Source organism: Pseudophryne corroboree, chromosome 4, assembly GCF_028390025.1.
Source record: "Pseudophryne corroboree isolate aPseCor3 chromosome 4, aPseCor3.hap2, whole genome shotgun sequence".
Classification (NCBI taxonomy): Eukaryota; Metazoa; Chordata; class Amphibia; order Anura; family Myobatrachidae; genus Pseudophryne; species Pseudophryne corroboree.
In genome coordinates this window covers 562457788-562476708 of record NC_086447.1, presented here as the reverse complement: position 1 = coordinate 562476708, position 18921 = coordinate 562457788, and the positions used below count along the sequence as shown (strand labels likewise).

The window sequence follows — 18921 nt, the reverse complement described above, 5'->3', positions numbered from 1 at the left end:
TTAGCCTCTTGAATTAGATTGGTAGCTGGAGAGGAAATACTGGAATTCCCATCAGAAATGGAGGCTACTGAAGCAGGAGTCCCTGGTCTTGTTGATGAGAGAATTGACACAGAGACAGACTGAAGTCTATTCTTGAGACTGGAAGATGGAAGTCCTTTATTGGGACAAACTGGCAAAAGTTCTTTACCTGGACAATAGGATGGCTCTAGTTTGAATCCTGAAGAACTTGAACTGGCTAGATCCAGAGAAGACTGTACCGGACTTATGGATGAGACCAGATTGAATCCGGACAAACTTGAACCGGCTGGGACCAGCGGAAACTTTGAACCTACAGATGTAACAGGATTGGGTCAAGAGTTAATTGAATCGACTGAAACCGAAGGAGTCTTTGGACCTACGGATGTAACCGGATTGAGTCTGGAGACAGTTAAATCAGCTGGAACTGAAGGAGTTTTCTGATGGACAGATAAAACCGGATTGAAACTGGAGATACTTGAACTGGCTGGAACCATAGGAGCCTTTGGACAAACAGGTAAACCCGGATTTTGTCCGGAGAGGCTTGAATCAGCTGGAACTGAATGAATCGGAATCCAGTTAGAACCGGAATGAGTGGAATCCGAGTGTTCAGTTAGTCCATCCTGGACCTGGACCATGCTGGATGCCAACATGGTAACACTCTCAGAAGGCAGCAAACAGGAGTTCATGTCTGTATCTGTGGCCCTAAGAACTCCACCTGGGATCTTGGCCCTGGATACTTCTCTTGAGGCTGAAAGTCTGGAGACCCCTCCTGGGGTTGACAAATCAGACACTTCTCTTAGGGTTGATAATTCCAGTACCCCTTCTGGGGTTAACAGATCAGAAATTCCTCTTTGGGTAGAGGAACACACAACAACGATCAGGTCTGAATTATGCCCTTAATCAGCAAACCCTAGGCTTATATACTGTAACTAGTGAGACACCTAGGGGTAAATTTACTAAGATTCGTAATTTTCTGTTTGTGGTCAAATTACCATCACGAATGACATCGAAAGTGTAAAGGTGCAACTTTTTGAATTTAGTACGACTAATTTACTAAGCTGTCGTATTTGTATTTGTATTTTGTTCTGATGTCGATGTCATTCGTGGTTTTGTAAGGTAGAATGCGGCCGATTTTGTGGTTTGTCGGCCGTGTTCTGAGCTTTTTGTTACGACTTTGTCACATGTCGGTTACGGCAGTGTTTGTCCGTTCCCGGCCGCATTTTTTTCCTAAGTTTCGTTTTTGTCACTCGTCCGTGATTGGTTGTATTCGTGATGGAGGAGTGTCTGTGCACATTACTATAAAAACGCCCCAAACCGTCCGCACCTCGTGGGTTTAGGTAGTGGAGAGGAGAGAGGAAGGTGTATTAGGAGTTGGTGAGTTTGGTGGAGTTTTTGGTGGATTTTGTGCGGATTATTGCGATTGTTGAGTGCTGTACTGTGTGTGTAAGTAGTCTTGTCATACTTGTTGTGTAGTTTTTTCAAAGTTTGTATACTTTTTTGTCCTTGTTTTTTTGTTCAAAGTCTATTGTCATTGTTTGTGAGTGTGTGTGTGTGTGTGTGTGTGTGTGTGTGTGTGTGTGTGTGTGTGTGTGTGTGTGTGTGTGTGTGTTGGGTGTGTGGTGTGTAGTGGTAGTGGAGGAGTGTGTTTTCTGTTTTTTTTTCTCTGTGTTTGTTGGGATTATGTCTCAGTCAGAGGTCAGTGTTGTGGAGGAGGTGAGTGAGAGGGAGGAGGTGAGTGAGGTGGAGGAGGTTAGTGAGAGGGAGGAGGTGAGTGAGGTGGAGGGGGTTAGTGAGAGGGAGGAGGTGAGTGAGGTAGAGGAGGTGCCTGTTGTTGCGTTTTCCAGTGATAGTGATGGTGTTATGGCTCCGCAGCCACGCACCACTACCAAGACTGGGCGCAATGTGAAGTTCAGCTATGCTGAAAACATGGCTTTGGTGCGGGAGCTGATGAGGCATCATCGGCAATTGTTTGGGCAGGATGCTGCCAAGGTGTCCACACGTAGGAAGTCTGTGCTGTGGGGTAAAGTGATTGCGGCAGTTAATAGTGAGGGTGTGGTGAGGCGGACTGAGGACACATGTCGCAAGCGCTTTTATGACATAAAGCACCGTGTCAAGGCCAAGATGGCCAAGGAGGCCAAATCAGCCCGCCAAACCGGGGGTGGACACCCCTTCCGTGCTTCTTATCGGGATTGGGAGGAGCCTGTGCGTTCCCTTATTCCACCCGAAGTGGTTGGTGCCATTCATGTGCGGGATTCTGACCGGCCAAGGCAGGATAGTGAGTTTATTTTTTACATTTTAATTTTTTTTTTTGGTTATTTTAAATTACATTTAATCCTGCTAATTGTGATTGTCATTTTTAAAATTGTTACATTGTGTTGGTGATGTCGTGCAGGCCTGTGCAACCTGTAGCTCTAAAGGTGTTGCCAAACTACAAGTCCCATCATGCATTGCCTCAGTTTTGTAAATAGTGAATGCTACATCTGTTGCAGTGCATGCTGGTATGTGTAGTTCTAATACATAATCATAGTTCCTGCTTGTCCATAACTGTTTTTTTTTGTAAACATTTTTTTTTTATGCTATTTTTTTTAACAAAATTAAAACACAATATTGTGCTGATTTTGGATTTGAATATGGATTATTTAGTGCAATACAATCTTATTTTAATAATACACACCCAATTAAGTAATCCAGAATAGCTTAAACATAAAATAGTTTACTTATCATTATGTTCCAGATGTTTACATCACAATAAGGATTTTCAGATAACAATGAGTATTCAAAGTATGTTCATTTGGTTTTGTCACATTTTTCAACAGTACGCCAGAGACGCACCACAGCCAGGCCCCAGCCAACACTGCCAAGTGATGCAGATGCTGGCGAAGCAGGTAAGAAGTCACTGTAATCACATATTCAGCAAACACATAGAAGTTCCAAATATTAATGTTTCTCTTTTCACATAGGTTCTTCTTCTGCAAGCCGCCCTCCATTAAGGCGCCCATCACAGGGCTCGGTGAGTGTGCCTAGGAGGCCAAGCAAGACACGTCGCGTTGAGCCTGAGTCTGCGGCTCCATCATCACCACCCCGGCGGCGCATCTCCGCAGTGTTGCCCCAGCCACCACAGGCAATTTTGGCAAGTCCACAAAGTGATGAGCCACAATCACCTCAGCTGTCTGGTGAGTATACAAAATAAAAAAAAAACATATAAGTTTTACACAGTGTGGTCTATGAATGAACCTGGATAAGGCATAATGCTTTGGAAATCCAATTATATGTGCAAGGTGTTATATGCATAAAAAGAATAATATTAATCTTTAGAAATATAAAACTTCTCTGTTTGTCTTGTGCCTTTATCACCTTGCACATATGATTGTCTTTTCAAATCCTTAGGTCTTCTCCTGGTTATTTCTGCTGCACCACTGTTTGTGTAGTGTCAATACAATTATATTTGTGTAATTTCTTATTCCTGCCCATAATGTTAAACAACAAGCACATGTTTTTTTTTAAATAAATTTTGTAAACCATTTTCAGATGTGATGTTGGCCATAGCAACCATTTTGTGCTTTAAAAATGAAAACCACAAGAAAAATTAAAAATGTAATGTTTAATACAAATGTTTGCCATGGCCAACATCTCCATTTCGAAACATAGGCCACCTTAAGACATTTGCATGGTTCTTGAAGATTACTAAATTAAAATATTGTTTACTAATAATTTTAAAAAAACACTGACTGGCTTAATCAATTAATGAGTGTGTAACAAACCACATTTAATGCATTGTGTGTGTTTCTCAAAAGGAAGGGGCATACACAATCTTGAAATGCATTAATGTAAAATGGCGAAAGAACTTCGTGTTTCCCATATCATTATGGCTTAGAGTCTGTGAACAAACAAATTTAAAAAAACATTCAGTTTTGAAATTTAGAAGGCACACACAGGCGTGCGCAGAAACTGAATTGCGGGAACCGCACAGGACTTCCCCCCCCCTCCACGGCATTATAGTGTTCTCTCACCTCCCCTGTCCTGGATAAAGACTGCTCACCTGGTCCGCTCCTCTGGCCCGTCCAGGTGAGCAGTCTATATCCAGGACAGGGGAGGTGAGAGAACACTATAATGCTGTGGAGGGGGGGAAGTTCGGAGCGGAACCCGCCAGTCAGTCTCTGCGCACGCCTGTGAAGGCACATATGTGTTTCTATTGGAAAGATTCCTAGTTAATTTGAACACACAAAATCGGTAACATTTTCAACATGAGTATTATTAAGTAAGCCATGTTTAGGACAAGCAAAAAACTGTTATTTATACTAAATAGTGGTTGCTCTCAACCCCATACAGAACCACCCATCATGGTCGAGGACGCCCAGCAGGAACCTGACCAACAGCCTACCTTCACACTACACCTGCAGCCCGTTGATCCTACCCAGCCAACCCCGCAGCAGGATATACCACAAGCATCCGTTAGCCCCCAATTAATTCCAACTCCACCCCAGCAACAAATGTCCCCTGACTTTTGGAACAGTTGGGCCACACAACAAGTACAAAACTCTGCCTACCTGAACACACACACACACAACACCTTGCCAGTCTGCCCCATCATCTTCCTCGCATTAGTCGGAACTCGGGCAGACTGATTGTTCAGGTTGGCAGAATAGCAACTTCAATGGAGCAGATCAGGGCGGACAACACTCAAATGCTTGCAAATTTGACAAGAATAATCGATGAGCAACAGCGGCAGCAACAAACCCTAATCCAAGTAATACAGCATAACCAAGTGGTGAACGAAAGTTTGTCGCGAATTATTGCCAGCCACACTGCAACAAATATCCAACTTAATGCGAGTATACACAACCTCAGCCAAAGTATTACTGTGATGGCAGCCCAACAAGTCAGCTCAAGCTCCGGAACGACTACCCCAAGCCAGACCCCAGTTACCTCCCCTGTTCGACGCTCAAGCAGAACACGGGCCAACGACCCTGGTCAAACCTCTGCACCCAGCACACACAAAAAAAAATAAGGAAGGCTGCATGAAATGTTTGGAACACAATAAATTTTAAGCAATTGTATTCCCAAAAATCCCTGTGTCCGTGCAAATCATTTTAAAAGACGCAATGTATGGTTTAATGGGGTAATGAGTGACACTGTAAGTAATTCAAATTACAGTATAAATGTGCAGACCAGTATAAAGAACAAACAGTCACGCAACAAAAAAAACATTCACAACTACAATACATTTAATAAAAGTGGTTAGTCAAGGTTAGTTAAAAATAAACAATACTTACCGGAAAAATAACGCAAAATAACTTCTTGTCTTACCTGCCTCCCTACATCTGTACTCACACTGTCACCAGATGTTTCTAACTCCTCTGCTTGCTGGCTGTTTTCTTCATCAACATGTGGAAGATGTTGGTACAAACACAGATTATGAAGAAAACAGCAGCAGAACACAATCCTAGTCACCTTTGAGGGACTATACAACAAAAGCCTAGCAGATTTATCCAGACACCGAAACCTAGATTTCAGCACCCCAAAACATCTTTCTATCACATTCCGCGTAGACTTATGTGCATGATTGTAACTGTGTTCAGCAGGAGAATCAGGTTGGGACAATGGAGTAAGTAGCCAAGAGTAGCAGCCATAACCACCATCACCTGAAAAACAGATATAGGCAACATTAGTACATTTGTATGATGATTAATTACCTAAATAAAAAACAGGAGTTTGAAGTTAACACACATACACACAACACACTTGGAACATACCCAGCAGCCAGCCATCAGGCATTTGTCCGTCTTCAAATTTATCAAAGTGGGATGACTGACTGAGGATGAAGGAGTCATGGCAGCCGCCAGGGTAACCTGCAACCACACTCATAATTTTTAGATTTGCATCACAAACCACCTGGACATTAGTTGATTGCCTAGAATGCCGATTGGTAAATATATATTGCCTGCCCCTAGGTGGTCTCAGCTCAACGTGTGTGCAATCTATGGCACCCAGCACATTGGGCATGCCAGCAAGCTCATAGAAAGCTACCCTGACTGCATGCCACTCCGACTCCTGGGTAGGGAAGCAGATAGAGGCATCTATATGGGGTTCCAAGACATCCAAAACCTGAGTGGACATTAATAAATATAAGGTGAGTGTCATGATCTGTAATCAATACAATACTGTGTTGTAAGACCTAACAGAAGCAACACTTAGACATAGACGTGTATGTATATTTCAACTCACCTGAGTCAAATATTTGGAAAAGGTGGGCTGGGAGATACCAATGACGTCGCCTGTCACAGCCTGGAAGCTCCCAGTAGCCATAAAGTGCAACACAGCCAGGAGTTTGTGCAGGCCTGAGACAGAGCGAGAGCGTGCTGTCTCAGGGTCTAGGCCCAGTTTGACAAGGTCATACAGACGGAAAATGTTGTTTCTATTTAGCCGAAACATCTGTATGACCCTATCATCAGACAATGCATTTAAGTTTAAACGCCCCCTAAAAAAACGTGGCTGGCGCAGCCTCCGCGGCACCTGTTCAACTTGCTGACCATGTTGACTTACCTGGCCCAGATTACTTGAAGACTCATGGAGCAGTCTCAGGTATCCACCAGCAACCAGAAAATCTGTAGCACACACAACAGCAGCCATTTCAGAGTGAGAGATTTTCAAAATGTGCCTGGGACTGTTTTATAGGGCCAAACATTCAGGTGTGACTAATGGATAATTGAATACACATGTAAACACGCTTATCAAAAGCAGGTCTACTTTTTTTTAGCACTTTTTTACGATTTTTAATTTTTCACGACCGCAAAGGCATTTTCACGGTACACAATACAAATACGAATGGTTAGTAAATGACCGAGATTCATACCTAAACAGCCGCGTTTGACCGATGGTGTATTTATTCGTATTTTTTTACTAGAACTTCCAAAAAAATACGAATGACCTCATAACTACCGTAATTTGTGCTTAGTAAATTCCCGAGATGACACTTTGAAGAAAAAACGGCATCTCGGTCAAAATCGGGACCTTAGTAAATATACCCCCTAGTGGCTATATCTAGTATAAATGTAAAGATGGCAATAACAAAAAGCACATAGGTGATTTATCTCGAAAATCATAATCAAACTGCAGTTTCTGCATAATTTAAGTAACCTGCCTATTTAAGGAGACCCTAATCCTGTGTTAGAAAAACTAATTCTGCAGCCCATAGTGCCCATTATTTTCAGTGGGAGCTGCGGTTGGGGTCAATTTACCAAGCTCGCTAGCGCCATATTCAGGTTAAGGGGGATATTCAATTAGCAGCGATAGCTGACTTTTCTTGTGAAAAGTCAGGTTTTCGAGTGAAAAATCGGACTTTTCCCTTGAAACGCAATTACAGCCTATTCAATTTTTAGGGAAAATTTATCGGTGATAATTTTTTCACAAATTTCACTTCACCTACTCTGAGCAGGTGAAAAGTTGGGAAAAGTCACTATTTTAATGTAAAAATGTTTGGATATGGTACAGAACTCCTGGGAGACCCCCCTTAATGACTAATTAGGCACGTTGAAGTTTGTAATTATTTTAATTGGCCAATAATGACATGTCATTTTTGGGGTGAAAAAGTACAAAGTGATGGAAATTGGGTTTCAAGGTATGGGACAGGTATATTGGGGTGCTTTATGAGTGGGACAGGTGTTTTTAGGCTTGCAGGTGGGAGTAATCGGTCTGTTTCCACTTTTTTTTTTAATGACCCAAATATATACTTATACCCATTTTCATGTACCCCAAATTTAATGCGAGCATTTATTTTGCAAAAAACACTTGCTTTCTATCATTTTTTTGCATTCTTTTTAAAAAATGCACATAACAGCCATTTCACACAATTTAAGTCCCCAAAAACTCTCTAATGCAGTGGTTTCCAAACTTTTTTGAATTACGGCGCCCTGGAGTATCAGAATTTTTTTCACGGCACCCCTAGGCCAAAACATTTTTATTGAGAAATTTAGAAAGAAATATTAAATTAAGTAGATTGTGTTTATATGTCATCCTTAGGCTCAATTGTGTGGTGAGGCACAAGATTTGCTTCTGTTTGTCCCCATATTTTATGACTGACAGTTACTAGCACTAGTTTTTCCTATTATATTGACCATAAATAATTTGAATTGGTCCTGAACCACCAATCCAGGGCACCCCTGCAAGTGTCCCGAGGCACCCCAGGGAGCCACGGCACACAGTTTGGGAACCACTGCTCTAATGTGATCTCTAATACACTTCTCTTCTGTTTTCCTATGTTAGTTTACCATTTTTTGGGGTACAGGCTGATTTTCCCATTTTCACTTACACTTTTCACTGCAACAACTTTCAGCCGTTTTCGCTGCAATTTTTCGCGGCAATCGTCCGTAATTTACAGATAATTGAATACCCTAGTAAGGGCCTTATTCAAGTTTGTTAGTAAACCAAATAAGTTAGCAATTGGGCTAAACCATGTGCACTGCAGGTGGGGCAGATGTAACATGTGCAGACAGAGTTAGATTTGGGTGGGATGCGTTCAAACTGAAATCTAAATTGCTGTGTAGAAATTAAGTAGCCAGTATTTACCATGCACAGAAACAATATCCCCCTGGCAGAGCCGGCCCTAACCAATATGATGCCCTAGGCAAGATTTTGGCTGGTGCCCCCTAGCACCGCCACTAGTTCTGCAGGAGATGTCTGGATAAGTCATCTGGCAGCTCTGCTAACGTCTGGCACCTTTTGTTTCTGAAAATGCATCTTATTTGCATTACTATGTGGCTAGGATGCACAAGCAGCTTCTGCTGATTAAAATAATATGCAGCATGCCTATATTCTGTGTGCAACTGTGGCTGTATCTGCATATGAAATGCTACATTACAGTGATTTCCAGGAATACACTGCAATGTAGTATTTCGTATGCAGATACAGCCGCAGTCATACACAGAATATAGGCATGCCGCATATCATTTTAATCAGCAGAAGCTGCTGGTGCCCCTAAGCATACCAAATGCCCTAGGCATTTGCCTAGTTTGCCTATGCCTAAGGCCGGCTCTGCCCCCTGGCCAAATCTAAATGTCTTTGCACATGTTACATCTGCTCCATCTGCAGTGCAACATGGGGGCTGATTCAGACCTGATCAGTGCTGTGCATTTTCGCACAGCAGCGATCAGGTCTGAACTGCGCATGCGATGGGGCTGCAATGCACAGGCGCATGGCAGACAGCTGACGGCTGTCGTAGTCCTGCAATCGCCTCTGCATTATTAACAGCATACAAAATGCTACGTTACAGTGTATTCCTGGAAATCACTGTAACGTAGCACTTCGTATGCAGATACAGCCACAGTAACACACAGAATATACACATGCTGCATATTATTTTAGTCAGCAGAAGCTGCTTGTGCATCCCAATCACATAGCAATGCAAATAAGACGCATTTTAAGCAAAGAAAGGAGCACGACAATAGGAGAGCTGGCCGGGAGCTGCCAACTGACTCAAGCCAGGTATCTCCTGTTGCATGGTATATTGAGGTAAGATGTATGAGGACATATCTGTATCCAAGCAGAGGCAGATGCCCCAGTGTTAGTGGCCATGTGAGTGCTGTGTGCGGGTGGGCTGTAGTGCAATAGTGTTCTGTGTATGTGTAAGGGGCATTATGTGTGTCAATATGTGTATAAGGGCATTAATAATGTGCGGTGTATGTGTAAGAGACATTGGCCCTCATTCCGAGTTGTTCGCTCGCCAACTGCTTTTAGTAGACGCTAAGCCGCCGCCCTCTGGGAGTGTATCTTAGCATAGCAGAATTGCGAACGAAAGATTAGCAGAATTGCGAATAGAAATTTCTTAGCAGTTTCTGAGTAGCTCGAGACATACTCAGCCATTGCGATCAGTTCAGTCAGTTTCGTTCCTGGTTTGACGTCACAAACACACCCAGCGTTCGCCCAGACACTCCCCCATTTTTTCAGACTCTCCCGCGTTTTTCCCAGAAACGCCAGCGTTTTTTCGCACACACCCAGAAAACGGCCAGTTTCCGCCCAGAAACACCCACTTCCTGTCAATCACAGTACGATCACCAGAACGATGAAAAATCCTCGTTATGCCGTGAGTAAAATACCTAACTTTTGTGTAAAATAACTAAGCGCATGCGCTCTGCGAACCTTGCGCATGCGCAGTAAGTGACTAATCGCAATATAGCGAAAATCGGCAACGAGCGAACAACTCGGAATGACCCCCATTGGCCCTCATTCCGAGTTGTTCGTAATTTGGTTCGCACGCAAGCAGCATTTGCACAGCAGCGAACATATCACACAAATGCAAACAAACGCCCACCTCGCACTACTGCAAACGACCATGCAACAATGCACAAAGTAGGTGTGTGTTATGTATCATCGCATGGTAGCGATCCATTCGCATGAGTGCCATACGCATCGCTAGCAACACATACCCCGTCACATATGTGCAATGCTTTCGCAGGAGTGCACATGCTCATTATTTTGCAAATATGCGCACAGTACATTTTTTTTCCCTACATACTTTATCGTATCCCTTTCTCAATTAAGAATCCAATTAGGCTAAGGATTTGTAATGTGATTGTCCAATTAGGTGTTCTAAATCTACAAAAAGAAGAGTTTTAACACCTGATTGCACAATAACAATCATCAATTAAGGATTACAATATATATTTTAGAAATATTTGTAGGCCTATTTGCTCAATAACACAGTTTAATGTGTATAAATCCTTCACTTACATAATGTCCCTAACACAGTTTACTATATATGCTTGATGTTTTAATATGTGTTAAAATAAAATGGGGAGTGCTAAAGTACCAAACAATCAGCTCCTAACTGTCATGTCACAGCCTTTTTTTTTAAAGTGTCTGTTAGTAGTTGTTCAACTACTCATTTCTCACTATTAATTTTTACCCTGTAATCATCATGAAACACCTCTACATATGTTACTTCCTTTTTAAACAACACAACACACCAATTTTGGAGCATATTTTTTATTTTGTAAACATGTTTTTAATTTTGTTTATTTTTTTTATTTAAAAAATAAATATATATATATATATATATATATATATATATATATATATATATTTATATAGGACTTTTAGCGCCTGAATTCCTTCCAGGAGACCCCGGCAGTGCTGATCCATTTTTTCTAAAATATGGGGTATTCCCACATTGGGATCTCCAACTGTAGCATCTGTAATAAATGTAAACAATCCCAAATTACTTAAACACATTAGGCAATATACAAGCAAGGCACAAAGCACACTTTAACCGGTCCCTAGCTACGTCAGGGATGATGATCGTTTTGCCTGTCAGCTGGTGATTAACTATACATACCAGCATGGCCTGCAATGTAATAAAAAAATAGCCATGCTAAAACTGGTGCAGGCCATGCTTGGAAGTGTACTTCAGCCACATCTGGAGTGGCCAGGGCTACCATTTTGGGTGTAGGCCCAGCCTCAGCAGACTGTGTCTCTACATCTGCTGGTGAACTACATATCCAAGCATGCCCTGACTCAGTGATAGCAGGCATTAATACATAAGCTGAGACAGGGAATGTTGGTATGTGTTTCAGAACAGCATTTGCAGGGTCACAGTTTGTAAACACATGTATCTGTATCTAAATTACAAACAGCTTACAAATACATAACTGTTGTAGAAATTACTTACTCTGCCCCGATGGCTGAACAGCACCCTCCACTTCCTCAGGGGACTCTTCTGTCCACTCCCCGTGGTCGCTTGTGATGGCGGAAGGGGGTTGAAAGGGGTTGGAGTTTGGATGGGGAAAGGTGGTTGAAAGGGGATGGAATTTTGGATGGGGGAAAGAGGTTGGATGGGGAAGGAGGTTGGATGGGGGAAGGGGCTTGAAAGGGGGATAGAGGTTGGCTGGGTGAGGGGGGTTGAGAGGGGTGGTCAGATTGAGAGGGTGAGGAGGGTTGAGAGGGGGGGTTAGATTGAGTGGGTGAGGGGGATTGAGGGGGGTAAGATTGAGAGGGTGAGGGGGATTGAGAGGTGGGGGTAAGATTGATGGGGGAGGGGGATTGAGAGGGGGAGGAGGAAGAGAAGGCTGCTGATTGATGGGGTGAGGGTTGTTGATGGGGGAGGGGGTTTGAGAGGGGGAGGAGGAGGAAGAGGAGGATGGTGATTGATGGGGGTGGGTTGTTGAGAGGGGGAGTGGGGTTCAGATGAGGATGAGGTGTGATGGGAGTCCGGGTGGTGAGGGAGGAGGCTTCTTCCTCTTCCTCCTGGTGTTGTTGCCTTTGTGCTGTGCCTAAAAAGATAGAAAGACACAATTTGTTATTTATTTAAAAATAAAAAACATTTGTAGTGGTGTAAATGTTTGGGCCATATGGTCCCATTGTGTTATTTGTCATGTTCCTTTTTTTTTTACAATAAAAATAGCTTTGTATGTTGCTGTGAAATGTTTTTTTTTTTACACAAAATTTGGCATTTCTGTTTTTCCCCTATTCTACATTGCACACACACAGGAATGTACTGTGCCACAGGAGTACACAGGAGTTGTGTGGCGGACCACTGTGCATTGGCCTACCACCTGGCCCTATAGGTTTCCAGATCCAGCTTGCCCACTTTCATTATACCTAACACATATATATGTTACACTACGCAGGAGTATTTGTATTTTAATGTGATACATGGTGATAATCCTGCTTGCTGGAATTCCTGTATATATTTATGAAGGACCACACTCCATGCACTGTAAACTTCTGTCAAACCAAAGTGCTGTCTGTCTGTCTCCAGCCTCTGTGGAGACTGGCCACACCCCTACACATGGGCCCCTTCCACTCTGTTCCCCAGTGTGTCCTGCAAGGCCTACCCCCACACAGTCTCTAAACATACAGTATAAGTCTTATGTGTAATGCTGTTAGCAAATATTTTTAATCATTTAATTGCTAAAATACACACTCACACAAACAAAAATGTTATTGCGGATTACTCATGTTGGCGGATTTGCTGGCACAGCTGCGCCAGCAATTCTGGCTGACGGCGGAGGAGGTCCGATCACCACCGCTCAAGTTGGACGATGGTCCACTTGGTGCGGACACTCACCCGCAGTACTCTGTGGACCGCCGTGTAGGCCGCATGCTTCCTAGAATTAGGAATTATGGGCCTGCGCGGCCTACGCAATGGTCCATAATAGCTGTGATGAGCTGCAGCTCCCTCATAGAGAAAGCTGCAGCTTGCATGGTGCCAATGGCGATTTATCAAGAAGGGCTAATATTTATACTATGTGCTAAATGTTGATTGGCCAAAATGTGATGGTGTCATCAGTCTTGATAAACTTTATTAATATAACTACATCAACAGAGGTGTGGGCTCCCTTGCGTACTCATAAGCGATTGTTCGCAGCTGTCGCATGCTAAAAAACTCACTGCTAAAAATATGTATAGAAAACTCACCGCATTTGGAGGCATGGGGGTAATTCTGAGTTTATCGCAGCAGGAACTTTGTTAGCAGTTGGGCAAAACCATGTGCACTGCAGGGGAGGCAGATATAACATGTGCAGAGAGAGTTAGATTTGGGTGGGTTATTTTGTTTCTGTGCAGGGTAAATAATGGCTGCTTTATTTTACACTGCAATTTAGATTGCAGATTGAACACACCACACCCAAATCTAACTTTCTCTGCACATGTTATATCTGCCTCCCCTGCAGTGCACATGGTTTTGACCAACTGCTAACAAATTTGATGCTGCGATCAACTCAGAATTAGGCCCATGGTTTTGCCCAACTGCTAACAAAAATCCTGCTGCGATCAACTCAGAATTACCCCCATGATTCAGTTAAGCAATCCCAGATTGTAGTATTAGTGTGTGCAGATGGGTAGGTTGTAATAAAATAAATAAATAAATCATTGCTTTGCATAGGAAATGTGAACAGCAACAACAAAAACTTTAGCATTTCTATGTTAACATCAGAAAATAATTCTTGGTGACCAAACTTAAGAGAGCAGGACTCAAAAATATATGTGGTAAACACGCAACAATACTATTGTTCAATGGCGATTTACAGACGTATGAAGTTGACAGTAAGTTATGATACTACTCAAAACAGATACACATTACCAATTAATACCACACATGTTTTCAAAATGTCTGCCATAACGAAATATTATTTTAACTCCTCTAAACTACAGTCACATATGTTAAAACTCACAACATTTCAAAAAACAATAGTAGCCTAAAGAATTGGATAATGTGTTCAGGACATAAGCATACCTGAATTGCTGCTGCACTATTCTTGCCCTAACGGCATGGCCATGCTGGGCCTCCATGCCTCGCCTCAATGTTCGCCCAACCCCTGGCTCCTTATCCTCTCTGGGCAATTCCTGTTTGAGGAAGCTCCACCCGACTCCTCACAGCAATTTTACTTACCATTTACGGCGAATACATGAGGTCGCCACCAGTGCGGTGGAGCACACGGCAGCGTCCTTTCAGGACGCCAATGGTGCACTCCACCAGCTGCCTAGTGGCACTAAGTGCGGAATTAAATTTGTACTGTGGCCCTGGCCTGGGTGTGCTGTAAGGAGTCATGAGCCAGGGGGTGCAAGGATATCCACGATCTCCTGTAAAATCACAATACAATCATAAGTTTCAACTTTTAAGAACATCACCAAAAAAAACAAACACATGATGCAAATACTACTCACCCAATAGCCACATGTCTAGGCCTTCCATCATTCTTAATCTTTGCCAGATCCCTGATTGCCGAATGACATGGGCATCATGGGCACTTCCGGGGTACATTGCATTCAGGGACAGGATCTGGAGGGATGGGTCAAAAACAACCATCACATTCAGAGAGTGGAACAGTTTCCTGTTCCAATAGATTTCCTCATTCTGTTTTGGAGCCACAAGTGGAACATGTGTCCCATCCACAACCCCAATAATGTGTGGGAAGCGACTACCCCCTTCCTGGAATTGCCGCTTCAACACAGTTAAGGCCCCAGCATCCAATGGCATTGATATGAACTGCTTGATTCGCTTGAAAAAAGCAGCTATGATGCGACGCAGTACTTTAGAAAATGCCCCCTGCGAGATTCCTACCAGCACCCCAACGACGTGCTGGTAGGAACCCGTGGTACAGAAATGTAACACAGCAAGGAATTGTGTCAGTGCTGGTATTGCTGTAGGATTCCGAATTGATGTATCTAGATCACTCTCTATTATGGAGAGAGTTTTTAGGATGACATGAGGGGGCAGCCTGTAGCGGCGCACAACCTCATCATCTGCATACCAAAAAGGGAGACACGGGTATGGAAAATACAAGGCCTTGCATGCCTCTGTTGCCTTCGAGGATGAGGGGCAGGTTGGGGTTGGACGGCTTCGGAGGCTAGATATGTGGCAACCAGCATCTTAAAAATGACCAAAAAATGTATCAATATAACATCTGATGTGTTCACAACATTTCAATGTTTACATATATGGTTCCTCCACAAATAGAACTTACTTCCATCTCATAATCCATATCTAAATGACACCAGGAGGCAAGAAAAAGCATAAATTAGGCAGAAAGTGAAACCACAAAATATGGCACAAATACAACACACACCCCAAACACTGAAAAAACACACTTTGCAGGCATATACTTACCTTAAACATAGAATTTACACACAAAGATACATACATGGGTAACTTAAATAAGACATACAAGCCAAAAGGCACCCACCCAAAACAGCAAGCAACATGCACATACTTACCAGCAAATAGTAGATCGGGATCAAAATAACTCAAAAGGCCTCACTTGGTAGGGGTCAGAAATAAAGAATATGCACCCTACAGAAGAGCAATCATAATCAGACAATATTTGAAAATAACACAAACAACACTACACTCCTCCACCCAAAACACAGCAAGCAACATGCACATACTTACCAGCAAATAGAAGACCGGGATCAAAATAACTCAAAAGGCCTCACTTCGCAGGGGTCAAAAATAAAGATTATGCACCCTACAGAAGAGCAATCATAATCAGACAATATTTGAAAATAACACAGACAATACTACACTCCTCCACCCAAAACACAGCAAGCAACATGCACATACTTACCAGCAAATAGATATATACTGTTGATCACATTAGAATAAAGGGAGACAGATTACAATTAGAATGAAGGACAACCCCACCACAACTGTTTTACATAACATTAAGTAACTTGCTCTATTATAAATAAATGAGCACAATAGAAATAATAAAAGTTAAACATTTTAAAATTATTTAAAAAAAATGCTGGGCGTACGCAATACAATAATTTGCAGCATCCAAAGCGTATAAGCATGTTTGCAGAAATAACTAAAATAAACATCCCTTCTCACGCCTTCTCTGCTTCTCAACACTATTACTCACTCTCTCTCTCTCTCTCTCTCTCTCTCTCTCTCTCTTCTCTCCTCTCTCCGCACCACTTCACTACACTCCACGCCACTCTTCACCAACTCCTGTATACACCCACAAACACAGGCAGCATGGAGGCCATTTAAATAGTCAGTAATCAAAGTATGTCCACAAATTGTGTATGCATCACCTGTGCAATTTCCCGCAAAAACATACATACGCAGGTATAAAAACCCCACACACATTCAGACACACATGCCATCACCAATATGGCTTCTATCAGAGAAATTGATGCGGAGATGGCTGAGCTGCAACAGCAGATGAGGGAGATGGTAGCGAGGAGACGGAGGCTGCAACAGCAATCTCTCTTTCCAAGACTTGCCAGTGCAGAGGATGAAGGAGCAGGAGCCAGTACTCAACCCCCCCATCTACTGTGCCCCAAACAGAAGAAGAGGCTGGTGTGAGTGCCCTGCCAGAGGAAGATGTAACCCAAACTGAGGGAGATTCTGGGGTCAGTACTCAAACCCAGCAAAGCCATGGCCAAAGTGAACAGGAAGGTGGTGACAATTTGCCGGCAGATGCATCACTGGCAGCAAACAAAAAGAGAAAGCGGCAGCCTCCATTTTCAAGGAGGGAGTTGGCAATTTTGGTCCCACAAGCCATACAGAAAATACATTATGGGAGCAAAATCCTGGGTGCTGCTGCAAAAGACCACATCTAGAGAGAGATAACTGACCGCATAAATGAAGTTGGCCCAATTGTCCGTACCCCACAGGAAGTACGCAGACGGTAAGTACATACTGACACACAATTACAAACACTAATTTTATTTTGTTAAAAAATGTAAGGTTGCCTATAGCAACCTAAACCATGACGTGCACAAAAAGTATGCTTGACATTTTTTGTTATTTCTTTTCTTCACCTTTCCCCCAAACCAAACAACATATGTAGTTGGGCCGACTTCAAGTCCCGCCTGAGGCAGAAAAGGTCTGCGGAGTGGAATGCTTCGAGGGCAACAGGGGGAGGACCAGCCCCTGACACTGTGGAGTATACAGGTCTAGAGGAGCAAGCGATGGTCTGTGTGACCTATGAGGAGGTGGTTGGTGTGTCCCAAATGGACATAGACATGCCTGAGATGTTATGCCCACATGACTTGCCTGGTAAGTTGCATAACATATATAGTCAAGTGTTTTCTGTCTCATTTTTTAAATTGATACTAATTTTTTTTCTTTTTTTGGACATTAATATATCTGTTTCATCCATAACACAGCACAGGAGGGGCAGCTTAGTGAGTCACAGGAGGGGCATCTTGCAGAGGCTGAGGCGGGGGAAGTAGTGACACCTCCAGTGTGGGGCAGGATATTCTACCGGGCCAGCCACATGGTCCCCCCACTTAACCCTCTCTCCCGGCAATTCTGTCAGAAATCTCCAGTCATGGCGTTTGATTCACCCAGTTCCATGAAGTGATGACCCAGGAGGTACGTGAGATGTCCTTTCGGCTCACTGATCTGACCACCTGTGTTCGGCAATGTGTGGGCGAAATCAGGCAAGGTCTATCCGACCTCACCGCCTCTGTCCAACAATTCAACCACACAGTTGGACAAGGTCTACAGGCCATCGCTGCCCTTCTTTCCCATAGTGTCAGGGAGGCACCAACACCTGGCCCATCCCCTACTCCTGCCCAGGAACAAGATCCCACTCGGCACGGCCCTCGAAGGTCACTTCGCAGACCAACGAGTGACCATCCACTTCAGGTGGGGAGTAAAAAGAAGAAGTAATTTCTCTCCAGATGCGGACACATTTCCAAGCACCCATGTTTATTCTGTTCTCAAAATGTATTTTCTATGGCTTGTGGGACAAGAATGCCCAACTCCCTGATGGTGAATTGGGTTTGCTGGGTTCTCTTTTTGTTATTAGCCTGTGATGCATTATCCTGTGAACTTGATCCACCTTCCTCTTCATATAGTGGTGTGGCTAGTTGGGTTTGGGTATTGTGCCCCGAACCTTCCTCAGTTTGACCCACATGATCCTCAGGCAGGGTCATGACAGCAGTGTCTTTTTGTGTTTGCTGCCCAGTAGATGGGGGGCCCTGACTACTGGCTTCCTAATTTCTGCACTGGCAGGTGTTTATTGCTACAGCATTCCATGTTTGTTTATTTTATTGTTTAAAGTGTAAGTTACGAGAAAAGTAAAAGTACTTTACTCAAATATTATTTGTGTGGATATTGTGTGTTTCTTATTGTGTGTTTTTTTGTTTTTTTTTGGGTGAGATAAAAATTTGTATAACTAATATTAGGCTTGGGGACAAACCCCACAATCATTGCATCTCGCATAGCTGTAAATGCTTTGCATTCACAACACTTGTCTGTGGCTCCAAACACAATATATTGCCATGAAGCTGTTTGGTTAGTAGGGGCAACATGCGATATTTAATCCCAAATCAGCTATAGCAATGTATTAGGTACAGCAGCAGGTGACAAAAACATTACAGGTTAGCCTGCATTATGCGGGTAATGTTGTTATATGAGTCACAAAACTAAGGTTGGATTCTTGAAAACATGGC

At 43.1% G+C, this 18921-nt stretch overlaps 1 long non-coding RNA gene across 1 annotated transcript; it reads left to right on the top strand.

Moving 5' to 3' along the window:
* The first annotated feature begins 2833 nt into the window (after positions 1-2833).
* Positions 2834-5046, top strand: LOC134911608 (uncharacterized). The gene is made up of 3 exons (XR_010176708.1): positions 2834-2903; positions 2979-3191; positions 4348-5046. It is a non-coding gene; the product is annotated as an uncharacterized LOC134911608 (long non-coding RNA).
* Positions 5047-18921: the final 13875 nt, after the last annotated feature.